The 6,935-nt window shown below is 42.4% G+C and overlaps 1 pseudogene; it reads left to right on the top strand.

The window, feature by feature from the left end:
- The first annotated feature begins 1,577 nt into the window (after positions 1-1,577).
- Positions 1,578-3,269, top strand: LOC104660108 (annotated as a pseudogene).
- Positions 3,270-6,935: the final 3,666 nt, after the last annotated feature.

Here is a 6,935-nt window from a genome sequence, read left to right as displayed (position 1 = left end):
CTGGAGTGTAGTGGCGTGATCTTGGCTCACCGCAACTTCCGCCTCCCTGGTTCAAGCGATTCTCCTGCCTCAGCCTCCTGAGTAGCTGGGATTACAGGCATACGCCACCACACTGCGCTAATTTTGTATTTCTAGTAGAGACAGGGTTTCTCCATGTTGGTCAGGCTGGTCTCGAACTCCTGACCTCAGTTGATCTGCCCGCCTTGGCCTCCCAAAGTGCTGAGATTACAGGCGTGAGCCATCGCTCCCGGCCCCAGTTGCATCTTTAATCATGGCTGTTCTAAGTCTTGTTATCCACAGAGAATTGTTTTTGTTGTTGTTATTTCTGAAATGGAGTTTCGCTCTTGTTGCCCAGGCTGGAGTGCAATGGCATGATCTTGACTCTCTGCAACCTCTGCCTCCCAGGTTCAAGTGATTCTCCTGCCTCAGCCTCCTGAGCAGCTGGGATTATAGGCATGTGCCACCACGCCCAGCTAATTTTGTATTTTTAGTAGAGATGGGGTTTCACCATATTGGTCAGGCTGGTCTCCAACTCTTGACCTCAGGTAATATGCCTGCTTCGGCCTCTCAAAGTGCTGGGAATTACAGGCATCAGCTACTGCGCCCCGCCAAATTGTTTTAATTTGATTCTCTTAAAAAGCCATTTACTATTGGTTAAAGTCTAAACTTTGCCTTTTCAAAGAAATTTATGGAAAGGACACTGATAAATACTGTTGAATATAGATTTCTGATAACTTTGGAGATCATACCATTGGATGAGGTTAAAAACTTCCAGATCTCTAATTAAAAGCTGATGTATTCGTGAAGATTGCTAGGCCAACATCAAACAAAACAAGAATTCATTACATGGGGCTAAACTGATAAAAGACTGATATAATTGTTTGATTTTTTTTTCTGAAACCCTTATGATTCTTTTAAAAAAAATTTTTTAAGAGACAAAGACTGCCTCTGATTTTCTCTACTGTTCTAATTTTCCTTTTCTTTTTCCTTTTAACTTTAAAATTTTATCCTTAGAAATTGTATCTAATTATGTTGTCCAGGCTGGACTCAAACTGCTAGCTCAAGAGATCCTCACACCTCAGCCTCCAGAGTGACTGGGACTACAGATGCATGCCACCACACCAGGCCTTCTTTTTACATTTTGTTTTCCAGAGTCAGTAAATCATTTTATATTTTTCTTTTGGTCATTTATAGCTTACATTAATTGGGTAAAATATACTTTTGTGAGCAAAATTGAAACATTTACCTTTCTTTCTACCTGATTTCTCCAGAATTTAAAAACTATTCATGAGTATTACTTTATGACACTGTAGTTATTTGCATAAGTTCAATAAGAATATGTTTTCTTTTGTAGTAGGACATTGGAGACACTGGTTATTTTACCAAGGCTTTGATTGGAATGCCATATTTTCAGATATGAATAGACTGCTTGAGGAATTGATGTTGTCTTTATAGAGTTGATAAAAAGCCCCTAGCATTTTGTGGGAGCGAAGTGGTTGTTGGGCTGTGCTTGAATCTGTCACTCCCTCAGTGTCCCTGTTGGGATTCCTAGCAGCAGCCTAGCAGAAAAGTGAAAGATGTCTGAATATATTCAGGTAACCGAAGATGAGAACAATGATCCCATTTAAATACCACCAGGAGACAATGGGACGGTGCTGCTGTCCACGGTTATGGCCAAGGGACTCGCAGGCTTTGCTACAGGAATCCGGTGTCTCAGTGTATGAGAGGTTTCTGGCTGGTAGAAGGAATTCTGCATGCCCCGATGCTGGCTGGGGAAATCTGGTGTATGTTTTCAACTATCCCAAAGACAACAGAAGCAAAATGGATGAGACAGATGCTTCATCAGCAGTGAAAGTGAAAAGTGTTGGATCTCCCATGGAAAACAACTGAACAGGATCTGAAAGAATATTTTAGTACCTTTGGAGTTCTTATGGTGCAGGTCTAAAAAGATATTAAGACTGGTCATTCAGAGGGGTTTGCTTTGTTCATTTTATGGAATATGAAACACAGGTGAAAGTAATGTCACAGTGACATATGGTAGATGGACAACGGTGTGACTGTAAACTTCCTAATTCTAAGCAAAGCCCAGATGAAACTTTGAGAAGCAGAAAAGTGTTTTTGGGGCAGTACAGAGAACACGACTGTGGATGCGCTGTCGCAGTTCTTCTGTCAGTACGGGGAAGTGGTGATGTCTTCATCTCCAAGCCGTTCAGGGCCTTTGCCTTTGTTACATTTGCAGATGATCAGGTTGCTCAATCGCTCTCTTTTTTTAATTTATTTTTGATTTTTATTATACTTTGAGTTCTAGGGTACATGTGCACAATGTGCAGGTTTGTTACATAGGTATACATGTGCCATGTTGTTTTGCTGCACCCATCAGCTAATCATTTACATTAGGTATTTCTCCTAATGGTACCCCTCCCCCAGGCCCCCACCCCTTGACAGGCCCTGGTGTGTGATGCTCCCCTCCCTGTGACCAAGTGTTCCCATTGTTCAGTTCTCACCTATGAGTGAGAACATGCGGTGTTTGGTTTTCTGTCTTTGTGATAGTTTGTTGAGAATGGTGATTTCCAGCTTCATCCATGTCCCTCCAAAGGACATGAACTCATCCTTTTTTATGGCTGCAGAGTATTCCATGGTGTATATGTGTCACATTTTCTTAATCCAGTCTGTCCCTGATGGACATTTGGGTTGGTTCCAAGTCTTTGCTACTGTGAATAGTGCTGCAATAAACATATGTGGGTTGCACAATCTCTTTGTGGAGAGGACTTGATCATTAAAGGAATCAGCATTCAAATACCCAATGCCAAACCTAAGCACAATAGCAATAGACAGAAAGAAGTGGAAGATTTGGTGGTAATCCAGGTGGCTTTGGGAATCAGAGTGGATTTGGTAATAGTAGAGGAGGTGGAGCTGGTTTGCAAAACAACCTAAGTAGTAATATGGTTGGTGGGATAAACTTTGGTGAGTTCAGCATTAATCCAGCCGTGATGGCTGCAGCCCAGGCAGCGCTACACAGCAGTTGGGGTATCATGGGCATGTTAACCAGCCGGCAGAACCAGCCAGGCCCATTGGGTAATAACCAAAGCCAAGGCAACACGCAGAGGGAGCCAAACCAGGCCTTCAATTCTGGAAATAACTCTTATAGTGGTTCTAATACTGGGGCAGCAATTGGTTGGGGATCAGCTTCAAATGCAGGGTGGGGCAGTGGTTTTAATGGAGGCTTTGGCTCAAACATGGATTCTAAGTCTTCTGGCTGAGGAATGTAAACAGTGTGATTGTGGTTGCTTGATATAGAATGGTGGGAATTCAAATTTTTCTAAACTCATTGTAAAATACATACATACTAAGAATTTTCAAAATTGTTTTGTTCAGTGTGTAGTACATTCAGTAGTATTTTTGATATTTTTCGTTAGAGAAAGGAAGAGCTAAAGGAATTTTATGCTTTGTTACACGAAAAGTTGAAATATTGAATGGTTGAAAGTGAACTGCTGTTTGCCTGATTGGTAAACCAACACACTACAATTGATATCAAAAGCCTTCTGTAATATTTTATCCCTGGACTTGTCAAGTGAATTATTTGCATGTTCAAAATGGAAACCATTGATTAGAACTACATTCTTCACTCCTTGTTTTAATTTGAACCCCACCATATGGATTTTTTTCCTTAAGAAAATCTCCTTTTGGGAGATCATGGTGTCACAGTGTTTAGTTCTTTTGTTTTTAAACACTTTTCTTCTCTCATATACAAAAGTACAATAGCCTTCATTTAATCTCTGCAGTTCATCTCATTTCAAATGTTTATGAAAGAAGCACTTCATTGAAAGTAGTGCTGTAAATATTCTGCCACAGGAATACTTCTTCTGTCTACGTGCTTTCTCATTCAAGAATTCATCATCACGCATCACAGGTTGTGTCTTTGATGGTGGTTGTCCCATTTTTATCTACTATTCTTTATTTCATGGAGTAATATCAATGCTGTGAATGCAAGGCTGCGATATGGAACCAGAAGGCTGTTAGAACTTTTGAAACCTTGTGTGGGACTGATGGTGGTGCCGAGGCATGAAAGGTTAGTATAAGTGAGAAAAGGAGAGAGCGTGTGCAGAAGCTTGGTGGTGCATAATGGATATGTTTTTATTTTATTTTTATTTATTTATTTTTTTGAGATAGAGTTTCGCTCTTGTGGTCTAGGCTGGAGTGAAATGGTGCAATCTCGGCTCACCACAACCTCCACCTCCCAGGTTTAAGTAATTCTCCTGTCTCAGCCTCCCGAATAACTGGGATTAAAGGCATGCTCCACCACGCCTGGCTAATTTTGTATTTTTAGTAGAGACGGGGTTACTCTATGTTGTTTAGGGTGGTCTGGAACTCCCAACCTCAGGTGATTTGCCCACCTCAGCCTGTCAGAGTGTTGGGATTACAGGATTACAGGTGTGAGCCACCGCGCCTGGGCAATGGATATTTTTTAACTTGGCCAGGTGTGCCTCTCAGTCCTGTGGCTTCGATGAGACAATGTGCAGAAGGCAATGATAGCAAATAATGTATGAATTTTTTTTTTTAGACGGCGTCTGGCTCTGTCACCCAGGCTGGAGGGCAGTGGCGTGATCTCGGCTCCCTGCAAGTTCTGCCTCCCGGGTTCACGCCATTCTCCCGCCTCAGCCTCCCGAGTAGCTGAGATTACAGGTGCCCGCTACCACACCCAACTAATTTTTCTATTTTTAGTAGAGACGAGGTTTCACCATGTTCGCCAGGATGGTCTTGATCTCCTGACCTTGTGATCTGCCCGCATGTGCCTCCCAAAGTGCTGGGATTACAGGCGTAATCCCACACAACACCCGGCCATGTATGAATTTTTTTTGCATTCAAAGGACATCCACATCTGTTGGAAGACTTTAAGTGAGTTTTTGTTCTTAGATAACCCACATTAGTTGAATGTGTTAAGTGAAATGATACTTGCATTTCCCCTACCCCTTTGTCAACTGCTGTGAATGTTGTATGGTGTGTGTTCTCTTCTGTTACTGATCTGTAAGTGTGGTAATGTGAATTGAAGCTGATGGGTTGAGAACATGGACTGAGCTTGCAGTGTGCTTTGCAAGAGTACTTGGAAGCAGAGTTCGCCAGTGAGCTTAGGTGTCTCAAAAATCAGTGGAAGTTCTAATGTCTGTTAGCTACCCATAAGAATGCTCTTTGCTGCAGTTCTGTGTCCTGTGCTTGGATGTTTTTTTATAAGAGTTGTCAATGTTGAAAATTCTTAAATAAAACTGATTTAATTTTTAAAAAAGCCTCTTGGTAAGACTGGCCTAGTACATTGTCTATGCTGTTCTTTCACAAGATTCTTGACCTATAGTTAGTGAAGAATGTTACTTTCTGACAGGCCTAGGAAACCAAGATATTTTGAAACTTCAAGAAGAGAGAAATTCACCCAATTTGTACATGTATTACAGGCACAGTCTGATGGTGAATCCTTGACTTGGCTTCCTAGCCTTGAGAGGTTTTAAAAACTCTAATCTGGATGGGGCATGTGGTTCACACCTGTAATCCCAGCACTTTGTCAGGCTGAGGCAGGAGGGTTGCTTAAGGCCAGGAGTTCGAGACCACCCTGGCCAACACAGCAAGACCCTGTCTCTACTGAAAAATAAAGAAGCTGGTTGCAGTGACTCATGCCTATAATCCCAGCATTTTGGGAGGCTGAGGCAGGCAGATCACTCGAGGCCAGGAGTTCAAGAGGAGCCTGGCTAACTGGTGAAACCTGTCTCTACTAAAACTACAAAAGTTAGCTGGGTGTTGTGGTGCATGCCTGTAATCTCAGCTACTCGGGAGGCTGAGGCAGGAGAATTGCTTGAACCCAGGAGGCAGAGGTTGCGGTGAACCGAGATCACACCACTGTACTCCAGCCTGGGTGACAGAGTGAGATTCTGTCTCAAAAAATAAAAATAAAAATAAAAATAAATAAATAAGGCCAGGCCCTGTGGCTCATGCCTGTAATCCCAGCACTTTGGGAAGCTGAGGCAGGCGGATCACTTGAGGTCAGGAGTTCCAGACCAGCCTGGCCAACATGGTGAAACCCCATCTCTATTAAAAATACCAAAAAAAAAAAAAAAAAAAAAAAAAATTAGCTGGGTGTGGTGGCGGGCACCTGTGGTGGCGGGCACCTGTAATCCAAGCTACTTGGGAGGCTGAGGCAGGAAAATTGCTTAAACCCAGGAGGCAGAAGTTGCAGTGAGCTAAGATCGTGCCACTGCCCTCCAGCCTGGGCAACAGAGCAAGACTCCGTCTCAAACAAAAAAAAAAAAACAAAGCAAATTTCCAGCAAAGCCAATTTAAAAGGAGTCTATGGCTGGGCACAGTGCCTCATGCCTGTAGTCCCAGCTACTCAGAAGGCTGAGGCAGGAGAATCGCTTGTGAACTTGGGAGGCAGAAGTTGCAGTGAGCCGAGATCACCACTGCACTCCAACCTGGGCGACAGAGCAAGACTCTGGCTCAATAAAACAAAACAAAACAAATCAACAAAGAAGCCTATATGGCTAATCACTATTCTTGTTGCACATTATGCAAATAATCAGGCCAAGTATAATAATACTAATTTTTTTTTTTTGCCAATAAATTGGTCTTTCCATGATTTCTCATTGGTAGAAAAGGGGGACTATAGTGAAAAAAATTACGCTTCAGAAGGAAACTATAGTACAACTGTTAGTTATTCGATTCTAGCTCTGTTCATCATATTTGAGCTTTTATTATCTTCCCACAATTTGGACTAAATTCTGAATTATTTCCTGGCTACAAGAAGTCTCCGCCAGGCACGTGGCTAATGCTTTAGTCCTAGCACTTTTGGAGGCTAACGTGGGAGGGTCAATTGACCTCCCACGTTCATGGGAGTTCATGATCAGCCTGGGCAACATGGTGAAACCCCATCTCTACAAAAATTCAAAAATTAG

Source organism: Rhinopithecus roxellana, chromosome 9 (genome assembly GCF_007565055.1).
Source record: "Rhinopithecus roxellana isolate Shanxi Qingling chromosome 9, ASM756505v1, whole genome shotgun sequence".
NCBI lineage: Eukaryota > Metazoa > Chordata > Mammalia > Primates > Cercopithecidae > Rhinopithecus > Rhinopithecus roxellana.
This window is presented reverse-complemented; position numbering and strand designations above follow the sequence as displayed.